Consider the following 12,855-nt stretch of genomic DNA (forward strand, 5'->3'; position numbering starts at 1 on the left):
CACTCCTGACATTTCAATACCCATGCTGGTATCTCCAAACTGGTTGATGCCTCCTGACTTGTTTCCTGAGCCCCAGGCACATTTTGGACACATCCATTTAGACGGCCTAGAAGTATCTCTGACTCACTGTATTAGGACAAAACCCCATAGAATTTAAGCAAGAATACAAAATTATTGGTTCACGTAACTGAAAAGCTCAAGGTTTCAAGTTGTATGCTAAGGATGCTCCTGTCTCTTTCTCTCAGTGTTATCTTTCTTGTGTATTTACCTTGGCTTCAGTCACGATGGGCTTTCTCCACAGAATGGCGAGAGGACCCTAGCAGCCCCCACACTCTCATACTATAGATTGAGCAGTGCCACCAGCTGAATGCAGTTTGTTTGTTTGTTTGTTTGTTTCACCACGTCTAGAAGAAAAATCTGTGGAAGATTATTGTTGGTTCACCTTGGGTCCTGTACCTACAGCGGAACCACTTACTTTGGTAAGGCAGCCGTGGCTGGCAACCATGAGCCACGGGCCGCATCCTCTAGGCACCAGGGAGGAGGGAAGAGGCTAGCGCCCCTGCACACACAGAGCAGCTTCTGCCCTCTTCTCTCCAAACGAACAGCATCACTTGTTTCTCTGGTTCCTTAAAGGTTTTTTATTTACACCGACTGTTCCTTTATCCTTTGCATAAGGATATTCTCTTTGCTTTCTTCCATATTTATTTTTTAACCAGTCTCTACTCATCCTTTTTGACCCACCGGTTTGAGCCACCTCTTTGGGGAGGCCTCCTAGATGCCCCAGTTGGATAAGATGCTTCTTTCAGTGGTTCCACAAGACCTTGCAAGTTCTCCTAGTCCAGTGCTTATCATACAGTTCTGTAATTATTGCTTTCCTTGTCTGTCTTTCCCCTGTTCTGTGAGATCCTTCAGGGCCAGAACCATCTTTTCAACTCCGTACCCACAGCTTCAGTCCAGTCCTAGTGTGTGTTGAGTTGAACTGTGTCAATGGGTGAATTTCAGTGGTGGAATGTGGCACTCACTTCATATTGGTTAACGAAACTTTGCATCTGTGGCCCAAGGGTCGTGAGGGCTTTTTAAGGCAAATGCTGCAATTTTTGAAGCTAGTTTAATGGTTGTGATAAGAATGTATATTAAAGTCAGATAGATCTGGGTTCCAATATGGCTCCACTTCTTACTACCATTTCAGCTCCGGGCAATTTATTTAATCACCTGAACCTTGCATCTTCATTTGTGAAATGGGTTAAGTAGCATCTACTGTATGAAATTGTTGTGAGGATTAAAGTGCAAGAAAACACATGTAAACGGCTGATAGTGCTACGCAGAAGCCCAACACCTTTGATCAGGTGAATAAGCGTCTTGCTTGGAGTGGGCAGGCCCTGGTTACAGCTGCTGCCCTGTGATAGCTGTCTGTAGTGTACTCCCTTACTCTAAACAGCGTCCTGGGTTGGATGATAAATTACATGGTTACCTATTAATGAACCCTGAAGTGGCATCTAACTTGCTGCCAACAGTGCAGACCTGACTTCTGCTAAAATGACAACTGGGAGTCAACATGCCAAAATAGACAACTGAAGGTAAGGAGCACAGGCGATTGAAAGCCGTAATCCTAAGAGGGGCATATCCTGTATGCAGCGGAGACCACTGCAGCCATCCTAGCACTTCATGCACCTGTGGGTAAACACAGAAACCACCAGCCATTCAGAAGCTTCCAGAGACTTTCCTTTGCTAAATGGGAGAGAGAGAGAAGTAGTTTGGGCTTTGAAAAACTGACTCCATTTTATTTTCCCCAAACCTCATCCTCTAGAAACTAAACTGTCTGCTGGATGGTGTTCCCTGCCTGGTGCTAAGAGTGCTCCCACTCAGCACTCATTCTTTAGACTCTGGGTCTTTATCTTCATTTCTATAACAGCACTTAGGTCAAAACCACTGTTTGACTCTAAATGAAGCACCCTTTTATGATTACAATTTATTTTTAATTATTTTTTAAAAAGATTATTTATTTATTTCTCTCCCCTCCCCCCACCCCCCGACCCGGGTTGTCTGTTCTCTGTGTCTGTTTGCTGCGTCTTCTTTGTCTGCTTCTGTTGTTGTCAGTGGCACAGGAATCTGTGTTTCTTTCTGCTGCGTCATCTTGCTGTGTCAGCTCTCCGTGTGTGCGGCGCCATTCCTGGGCAGGCTGCACTTTCTTTAGCGCTGGGCGGCTCTCCTTACGGGGCACCCTCCTTGCGCGTGGGGCTCCCCTATGCGGGGGACACCCCTGCGTGGCAGGGCACTCCTTGCACGCATCAGCACTGCGCATTGGCCAGCTCCACATGGGTCACGAGGCCCGGGATTTGAACCGCGGACCTCCCATGTGGTAGACAGACGCCCTAACCACTGGGCCAACTCCTCTTCCCATGATTACAATTTAAACATTTGTTGCTACCTAGAATATCTGAGTTCCTCAGTGCTGGAGGTCAGGTCTTGCTCCCATCATATCTCCAGCGCCTGGCACACAGGGGTGTTTTACGCACATGTATTGTGTTGAATGAACGCATGATGAGTATGAAAGACATGGTCAAACCTGCCCTTGGCCTCGAGTGAATTTTCCAGACCAGAGTGGGTTTTGCACACTTCCATGGCCCCTGTCAATGAAGGGGCTGGGTATATCTGGAAGCAGTCCCAGGAAAAGGCAGTCTGGGCTCAAGTTGTCTCAGCAATGGGCCAACGGCTTCCTTAGACTTATTTCCCAGGGGCTGGCCACCACTGCCAGGAAACAAAACTGTTAATTGCCCAAATGAGATCATTCTGGGGAAAATCAATATTTATTAGCAGTTGTTAAAAAAAATCCAACATGATTTTTCTCATCTGTCCTGATGGTAAAGAGGCAGAGGCTTTAGAGAAAGAAAACTTGAATGAGTGAGGGAAGGACTGAGGGGATGTCTGAAGGGAGGGAGAGTGACTCCATCTGTACACCAACAACTCCACGTCTGGTTGGTTCTTGTAGCTCAGAATCGATTCCGTGACTCACCCCTGGCCAGCTTTCCTAGAACTCATGCAATTCCAAGGTCCACACAATCTTGCTTTTCATAACAGGCAGCCCACACTAGACAGGATTTGGTCAGAACTGGTCACCTCAGAATCTCCTGTAGGGAGAAGTGCATGCAAGGAATTAGAGCTCCACAGCCGCTGGGAGCTCTGCAGGCGCTTTCAGGAAATCTGGCAGTGCGCAGGTCTCGGGGAAGTTGCCCCCTGCCCTCAGCTGTGGCAACACCGAGCTGAGTGAGCCCCGGGAGGTGGCGCGGAGGAGTGGCAGCTGCGGGTGGTGATTCAATAGTGCGAAGCACCCAAGAGGGCGATTCTCAGGGCGATGCCTCAAACATCTGCCTTCTGCCAGTGCCCACTCACCTGCAAACAGCAGCCCCTGGAAAACACTGCCTTCTCAGCCTTCCAGAGCCCTCTCAAGTGCCTCTCCATGGTAGAACTAACTCAGAACCATACTGAAAAGGGATTCTGGGGAAGGTTGTTCCAGGCTTTTTGAGTCCACAGGGTGAGGATGCCGGTGAACTGATCACAGAAAATCCAACACAGGGCCCTATGCTCATTCATTCACTCATTCACTGATTCAGTAGTAAATGAGGACCTGCTCTTCACCATAGCTGTACTTGTGCTAGGCTTATTTCTCCAAGACATGTTTTTAGAAGTTTTATTTTAGTGACATGTATACAACCTGAAATTTCCCCCTTTAATTACATTCAGATATATATAATTCAGTGGTGTTAATTACATTCACCATGTTGTACAGCTACCACCATCACCCATTACAACTTTTACATCACCCCCACCAGATATTCTGTACCAATTAAGCTTTAAATCCCCGTTCCCTGACCCTCCCCAGTCCCTGGTTTCTCACATTATAAATTTGCTTCTTCTAATTGTTTCGTATCATTGAGAGCATATAATACAATGTTTGTCCTTTTCTGTCTGGTCTTATTTCATTCAACTTGACGTCTTCAAGGTTCAACTATGTTGTTGCATGCACCAGAACATTGTTTTTTTTCACAGCTGCATAACATTCCATTTTATGTATATATCATATTTTGCTTATCCATCATCTGTTGACAGATACTTGTGTTGCTTCCATCTTTCTATCAACTGTGAAATATGCTACCATGAGCATATTGCCAATATCTGTTCAAGTCCCTGCTTTTAATTCTTTTGAATATTATACGCAGAAGTGGTATTGCTGGAGGCAATTCTATACTTAATTTTCTGAGGTTCCACAATGACTGCACCATTTTACATTTCCATCAACAAGGAATGAGTGGTCCTCTTTCTCCATATCCTCGCCACTTCTTGTTATTATTATTTTTAATACTGGCCATTGTAATGGATTTAAAGGGTATTTCATTGTGTTTTTTTAATTTGGCTTATGATGTTGAGCATCTTTTCATATGTTTTTGGCCATTTGTATATTTTTTTAGAGAAATGCCTATTCATGTCTTTTGACCAATTTTTGATTGGGTTGTCTTTTTGCTGCTGAGTTGTAGACTTTCTTTATAAAGTCTGGGAATTAATTCTTTATTAGATGTGTGGTTTCCAAATATTTTCCCCATTCTGTAGGTTGTTGTTTTACTTTCTTGATGAAGTCCTTTGATGCACAACAGTTTGTAATTTTAGTGAGGTCCCATTTACCTGTATTTTCTTTTGCTGCTCATAGTATAAGGTCTACGAAACCATTGTCTAACACAAGGTCCTAAAGATGCTTCTCTATGTTTTCTTCTAGGAGTTATATAGTCCTGGTTCATATTTAGGCCTTTGATTCATATTGAGTTGCCTCTTCTAGTTATTGGTCTGTTGAGATCATCTATTTCTTTTGGAGTCAATGTCGGTCGTTTGTGTGTGCTAGGAATTTGTCCATTTCATCTATGTTGTCTCATTTTTTGGCAATCTGTTATTTATAGTATCCTCTTATGATCCTTTTTATTTCTTTGGAGTCAGAAGTAATGTCCCCTCCCTCATTTTTTATTTTATTTTTTTGCATCCTCTCTCTTTTTTATTTTGTCAGTCTAGCATAAAGTTTTGTTCATTTTATTGATCTTTTCACAGAACCAACTTTTGGTTTTGTTAATGCTCTCTATTGGTTTTTATTCTCAATTTTAAATTTCTGCTCTAATTTACTAATATTATATAGACAGCTTTTGACTTAAAGTCTTTTGGTATAACTACCCCAGTTCTCTTTTGGTTACTATTTGTATCACATTTTCCATCCTTTCACTTTCAACCTATTTCTGTCTTTGGATTTAAGGTGAGTCTCTTTTAAACAGCATATAGTTGAACATGCTTCTTTTAATTTTTTTTTAAAGATTTATTTATTTATTTATTTCTCTCCCCTTCCCCCCGCCCCAGTTGTCCTCTGTGTCTATTTGCTGCATCTTCTTTGTCGGCTTCTGTTGTTGTCAGGGGCACAGGAATCTGTTTCTTTTTCTTGCGTCATCTTGTTGTGTCAGCTCTCCTTGTGTGCGGTGCCACTCCTGGGCAGGCTGCACTTTCTTTCACACTGGGCAGCTCTCCTTACAGGGCACACTCCTTGCACGTGGGGCTCCCCTATGCAGGAGGCACCCCTGCGTGGCAGGGCACTCCTCACGCGCATCAGCACTGTGCATGGACCAGCTCCACACGGGTCAAGGAGGCCCGGGATTTGAACCGCGGACCTCCCATGTGGTAGACGGATGCCCTAACCACTGGGCCAAGTCCGCTTCCCTGAACACGCTTCTTTATACACTCTGCCAAATGGTGTCTTTTGGTTGGGAACTTTAACCCATTAAATTCATTGTTATTACTGTAAAGCCATTTTGTTCTTTGTTTTTTATATCATATCTTTTTTTTTTCTTTTCCTTTATCACAGCCTCTTTTTTTCCTGTATAGCTGCTATTTTGTTATATATCTGATTAATCTCTCATTTCCATTTCTGCATATTTTAAAAATACTTTCTTTGTGGTTACCCTGGGGTTTGTGTTACATAACCTAAATCTGTAACCTACTAATTTGAAAAGCCACCAACTTAACTTTAGTAGCATGCACATTTCTCTGAACCCATATCCTTCTTTTCCCCTTAGGGTTGTTTCTATTTCACATTACTTCTTTTTTTTTTTTAAGATTTATTTTTTATTTCTTTCTCTTCTCCCCTTCCCTCCCCCCCCCCCCCCCCCGCCCCGCCATTTGTCTGCTGTCTGTGTCCATTCACTGTGTGTTCTTCTGTGTCTGCTGGTATTCTTGTCAGTGGCACCAGGAATCTGTGTCTCTTTTTATTGCATCATCTTACTGCGTCAGCTCTCTGTGAGTGCAGCACCACTCCTGGGCAGGCTGCACTTTTGTGTGTGTGTGTGGCAGCTCTCCTTATGGGGCGCACTCCTTGCACATGGGGCTCCCCTATGTGGGGGACACCCCTGAATGGCAGGCACTCCTTGCGTACATCAGCAGTATGTGTGGGCCAGCTCACCACACAGGTCAGGAGGCCCTGGGTTTGAACCCTGGACCTCCCATGTGGTAGGCGGATGCTCTATCATTTGAGCCAAATCCATTTCCTCACATTACTTCTTTATATTTTGCAGTCCTTATCAGGAAATATGATGATTTCTTATCCCAATTGTATGCTAACTCTTAGAGGAATTAAGGAGTAATTACAGATTGATAATACAATACTATTGGGTTTTGCATTTGCCCATTTAGTTACCATTACCAAAGATCTTCATTTCTTCAGAGCTTCAAGCCACTCTCTTCTGTCTTTTCCTTTCAGCCTGAAGGGCTCCCTTGAGCAATTCTTACAGGGCAGGTCTTTCAGCAATGAATTCTCTCAGTTTCTGCTTATCTGTGAATGTTTTGAACTCTCCCTCATTTTTGAAAGACAGTTTTGCCAGATAAAGAGTTTTTTGGCTGGCAGTTTTTCCCTCTAAGTACCTTAAATATATATCATACCACTGCATTCTCTCCTCCATGTTTTCTGATGAGAAATTGGCACTTAGTCCTTTCGAGGATCCCTTGTAAACGACAAATTGCTTTTCTCTTCCTGCCTTCAGAATTTTCTCTTTACCTTTGACATTTGGCATTCTGATTAGTATGTGTCTTGGAATATGTCTATTAGGGTTTAACCTGTTTGGAGTATGTTGCTCTTCTTGGACATGTATAATTATGACTTTCGTAAGAGTTGGGAAGTTTTCAGCCATTATTTCCTCAAATATTTTATACGACCCTTTTCCCTTCTCTTCTGCTCTGGGACTCCTATACTGAAGACTTTTGAGCAAGATTTGTTCCTTCTATATATTTTTTCTATCTTCCAATATATATGGCACACTTCTGGGCATACAGCAGCTGTTCATTGATGGCCTGTTGACTTAGCTGACTTTAGACAAAGCCAGCCTGCTATTTTCAATGAAAGAGGGTAGAGTAAAAAATATAATTTATATGTGTCTGTATGGATAATAAATATTTATGTAAATGTGGTACCAGATTTTGTCTAGGTTCTTGACTATGTTGCAGAAATGAATTTCAAGAGCATGTCAGGTGAGTTAGGCCAGTAATTTATTAAGGTAGGGAGGGATGAGAAATGGGAGAAAATAACAGATCATGGTCCCAGGTAGAGAGGAAGGGGCTGAAAGTGGTAAAGCAGGTTCAGGGCACCCATTTTGCTTCCTCTTCTACTTGTAATTCGAGATTCCACGCAGATTGCTCCTCCTTAGAGAAACCTCCTTTAACTGCTGTTCGGGTGTGCAGCGCTGGGCACAGGCCCCTCCCCACGCTGCACTGGGCTGTCTGCCCTCACCCCACCCGACTGCCTTCCTCTAGGCACCCGCGATCTCACCCGTCTCTCTCAAGGTGCCGGCACTTAGTAGGTTCTCAAGGTGCCGGCACTTAGCAGGTGTCCCCGTGACTGTGTTGGAGAAGTGAATAAAAAGTGCACCACCCAGCGCAAGCTTGCTTTCTGCTGACAAGACTGGAGCTGGCCGAGGGAGCACCAACCACCCTTCCTCAATTGCAAACACAGGAAAGTGGCTTGTGGAGGTTTCCTTTGCTCCCCTAGTCAGAGCAGGATGCACATTTTTAGTGCAATGAGTTCCAAGCTGAAGGGTTTTAACTTATCAGCGATATCCATTTCCAGCATCTCTTTTAAAGCTAATTACTCTCCCCAGGGACATCTGGCAGAATGATTCAGCTTCCCTCTGAGTAATTTTCATCCTCTTTGTGCAGAGAGCTGCAGGTATGGAGCCAGGGTGTTCCAGGCTGCTCTGAAGTCCTCTGATTTTGCACTCCTGTTTGTCTCATTTCAGTCCCACCCACCTACCTCCTTTGCAGCTTGCTCACTTATTTTGAGAAAAGGCTGCCTGGGGTGCACCTTCCTCTGAGGAAGCCGAAGTGGAAATTAAAGTAAGTGGCATTAACTCATTTAATCTTTAGTTTTTTTAAGATTTATTTATTTATTTATTTTCCCCCCTCCCCCTCCTCCCGCCCTGCTGTTTTTGCTGTCTGTGTGGTCTTCTCTTCTCATTTTCTCCCCATCTAGGATTCACCAGGATTCGATCCTGGAGAACTCTGATGGGGAGAGAGGTTCCCTGTCAATTGCGCCTCCTCAGTTCTTGGCCTCTGCTGCGCTTCACCTTGACTCTCCCCTTGTCTCTTTTTTGATGCGTCATCATCTTGCTGCGTGACTCCCTTGTGTGGGGCACTGGCTCACTGCACAGGCACTCGTGCTGGCACACTTCCTCTTCTTTTTCACCAGGAGGCCCCAGGGATGGAACCCGGGTCCTCCCATATGGTAGGTGGAAGCTCTATCACTTGAGCCCCATCCGCTTCCCCTCATTCAATCTTCATGACTACCTTTTTGGGTAAGTTTTATTAAAATGAGGAAGCTGAGATGCAGAGAATTTAATTTACTTGTCCAAAGTTACAAAGGATTAAGTAGGATTCAAACACAATCCTGGTCCCAACTGCTCTGATACTCCAATATACAGACCAAATAAGAAAATTAACAACTTCCTTTTACTGAGGGCTTCGGGTTCTGAGTTAAATAACACTTTAAACATGTTAAATAATTTAATTAATTTATTAAGATTTATTTATTTCATTCCATTTATTTATTCCCCCCCTTGTTGTTTGTGTTCACTGTCTGCCATTAGCTCTCTGCAGTGGTGGGGGGCCAGCTCGCCTTCACCAGGAGGCCTCGCGAATCAAACTGGGCCTCCCACGTGGTACACAGGAGCCCAATCCCCTGAGCCACATCCGCCTCCCCACTTACTTTATTTATTTTTTTAAGATTTATTTTTTATTTATTTCTCTTCCTCCCGCCCCAAGTTGCTGCTCTCTGTGTCCATTCACTGTGTAATTTTCTGTGTCCGCTTGTATTCTTGTCAGCGGCATGGGAATCTGTGTCTCTTTGTGTTGTGTCATCTTGCTGTGTCAGCTCTCCATGTGGGCGGCGCCATTCCTGGGCAGGCTGCACTTTCTTTAGCACTGGGCGGCTCTCCTTACAGGCACACTCCTTGCGCGTGGGGCTCCCCTACGTGGGGGACACTCCTGCGTGGCAGGGCACTCCTTGCGCACATCAGCACTGTGCATGGGCCAGCTCCACACGGGTCTGGAGGCCCGGGGTTTGAACCTTGGACCTCCCATGTTGTAAGTGGACACCCTATCTGTTGGGCCAAGTCTGCTTCCCCCCATTTACTTTAAATTAGCCCTCATAAACTCTCTGGGGCAGGTGCATGAGCTCCACTCTGCAGTAAGGTGAAGGAACTGGGGCACAAGAGGTTAAGGAGCTTGCTCAGAGTCACAGAGCTGCTAAAGGGCTCTGCCCTCACGTCTGCCTCTGAGCCATCCCCTCTGCCCCTGCCTCTTCCTCCTCTGCCTCTCTTCCCTCACGCAGAGGTCCTGGAAGACACAAGCTGTGTTCAAGTCACCGTGTAGCATGCTTACCACCTGCCATGGGCAGCCTGACCCTTCCAGGGGGTGTCTGTGGACACCGGGTCGCCCGCTCAGGAAATCTCTGCCAACGACCTGATGGGCAGCACACCGCCCCGCCCCCACCAGCTCGGCAAGCTCTAGTTGAATCCGATTTTTCCTTGTGCGGCTGCACCTCCAGAATGGAGTCCTGGAGCTTGGACGTGCCTCTGGATTGCTCTCTTGGATTACAGACAGCAATGCCCTCAACTGGTCTGGAAACCTCTCTTGCCTCCCTCCAGTCTGTTCGCTGCACAAAAACCAGAATATTGATAAAAAATGCAGAGCTGGTGGTGTCACTCATTGCCCGAGTCCCCTTCCACAGTTGCTCATTGCTCTTAGGGTAGTGGTCCAAATCTTCAGCCTGCCATTGCATGGGCATGCCTGCCTCCCCCGGGCAGTGCCTGCCTGCCCTCTCGGGGCTTCAGCCACACCGGTCTTTCAGTTCCTTGATTTGCTCTTTTCTACCTTCGAGATTTTAGCTCCCGGTATTCCTTTATTCTGAAATATCCTCTCGGCTAGGCCCGGCCCACTCCTCAGCATCTTTTAGACCTTGGCTTAAATGTCCCTTCCTGAGAGAAGCATTCCTGGCTCTCACAGAGCTAACTCAATTCCTTACGCAGCTCACTGAACCTTTTCTTCATGCTATTTGCCATACGTGGTCATTGCACATTTCTTGGTTCAGCAATGCTTCCGTGTTGGTCCCGCATAGGAATATATCCTCCATGGGGCAGGAGGCGGCTTGTCTTGCACTCCCAGTGTGCAGTATGGTACCTTCCACACTCGGTCTTAGATGTGTGCATGCTAAGGATTGGGCTAGTCACACCTGTATCAAGGAGTTTGTAATCAGGCTTTTTCTCTTCAGGTTCCTGGATTTTTCAAAACCGACTTTCCAGAATCTGTTCTTGAAAAGTGTTCATTATCCAAACGAAATTATCCTTACGTGTTGAACATCACAGGCTAAGGGAAGCATACAACTAGAAAGAAACTCTGCTTGTAATTAAATCATAACTTAATGAAGTAAGTGACATGTTGATCTGTTTCACTGCTCACATATCTGGGATTGTGGGTTGCATACTAATTTCTGATCAGAGCCAATTATAGTCCCATGGAAGAACTCTATCCTCCTTTGAGAAGATGGGAGGGGAGTGCTCAGAGGACCAGGGAGGAGGGCAGGTCTCGCAGAAGACGGCACCTGCAGTCCTGCAGCTCTGCTCTCACCAGGTGTGGCTGAGGAGAGTCAGGGGAGTGAGACCTGGGTTTTGAAACCTTAATCGACTTGGATTGTGGATCTGCACGCCACAGTCCAACGTGAATTTTCTTAGCCTTCAGGAGAGGCAAAACAGAAGAAAACTATTTCACCCAGGGATTTAGCCTAATCGGCATCTTAGAGCTATCCCATGGTTCATAGGAGAAACCGCTGAAAAATAAGAACTTCTTGGGAACTGTTTTGGGATCTAGATTCTGGTTCCATGGCTGCATTCAGGTTATGAAGATTCATTAAACAGTATGTATATTATACTCGAAGCCAAAATAAAAACAATACTAAAGTTTCTTACCTGCGGGGAGGCCTGGCACCCTTCATATGCCATTGTGAACTGGGCCATTTCAAGAAGGCGCACAACATTTCTCAATTTCATCTGAACCCGGAACCCTCCTCTTTATTTTTATTTTTTTAAAGAGCATATTGTGGAACTAGTCTTATGTGGGATGTGTGTTCAGAAACACTGTTCTAAACAAATTAATTCCAAATCCACACTCATACTTGGGTTCCTTGAATCCCTGGTTGTTCAGTGTAATATTCTCTTGGTCAGGAATGCCATTCCGTCTCCTCTTAGACCCCGTGGATTCAAATCATTCTTCCAGGCTCTCTGTTCAAGCCCTCCCTCCTCCAAGGAGCCTTCCTCAGTGCCTAAATCAACTGCAATCTTCTCCTCTTTCAGAACCCTTGGAGCCCTTAGTGTTTGCTCGGGAAAGCTACAGCTTTCTGAAACTCCTGGGACATGAAGGGTTCTAGGAAACTATTTTCTGGCTCCCCAAGGGATTATCATTTTTGGCATGAAAACATTATTTTGGCTAATACTTTTGCAAAGGAAACTTTTGAACCATACTGAATAATTCACCACCTGATTGGAAAGAGAACGATGAACATAATTCAGCCTTGATTATATAACTCAGTAGAGAGAAGATCATTTGATGGAAAGACTGGAAAAGTTGTGCTTCTGGCTCAGTTCTAGCATTAATGAGGCAGGGGTGCTGAGAAATTCACTTTCTGCTTTGGCCTCTGATAAAATGAAGTCCCTGGTTCTCCAAGGTTCCACACAGCTCTGACATTCTATGGTGTTCTGGGATTAACGAATTCCAAGAAAGGGAATGATATGAGGCAAGTCAACTCAAGTTCATGTTAAATTTGTATCTGAAGATTTCTCACTAGTCACACAAATCAGTAAACATTGTTCAATTATGCTTACTATAGAGATTTTTAAATAATTATTATTTTTTATTTTTAAAGAAGCTTTAGATTACATAAATGTTACATAAAAAATATAGGGGATTCCCACATGCCCCACTCCCTCCTTCGCCCAACATGTTCCCACATTATCAACATCCTTCATTAGTGTGGTACATTTGTTAAAATTGATGAACACATATTGCAGCATTGCTACTAACCAAGGGCTACAGTTTACATTATAGTTTACACTCTGCCCTGCACAATTTTGTTAAGTTATGACAAAATTTTAAAACATTATAATTGGTACTTAATTCTATTTGGTGAACAAAACCCTGAGTTTTACACAGTAACAGATTAGTAATAAAGATTTTCATGATCTTGTTAAGTGGATTTTCTTCTTCATGACTGAGTCTGGCAAGCCTTTGATCACG

The 12,855-nt window shown here is 44.5% G+C and overlaps 1 long non-coding RNA gene across 1 annotated transcript; it reads left to right on the forward strand.

Annotated features, from left to right (window-relative positions):
* The first annotated feature begins 1,534 nt into the window (after positions 1-1,534).
* On the forward strand, positions 1,535-10,996 carry LOC101430722 (uncharacterized). The gene is made up of 3 exons (XR_187898.3): positions 1,535-1,577; positions 8,310-8,406; positions 10,838-10,996. It is a non-coding gene; the product is annotated as an uncharacterized lncRNA (long non-coding RNA).
* The last annotated feature ends 1,859 nt before the right edge of the window (positions 10,997-12,855 follow it).

The sequence above is a fragment of the Dasypus novemcinctus genome, chromosome 10 (assembly GCF_030445035.2).
Source record: "Dasypus novemcinctus isolate mDasNov1 chromosome 10, mDasNov1.1.hap2, whole genome shotgun sequence".
Taxonomy (NCBI): Eukaryota; Metazoa; Chordata; class Mammalia; order Cingulata; family Dasypodidae; genus Dasypus; species Dasypus novemcinctus.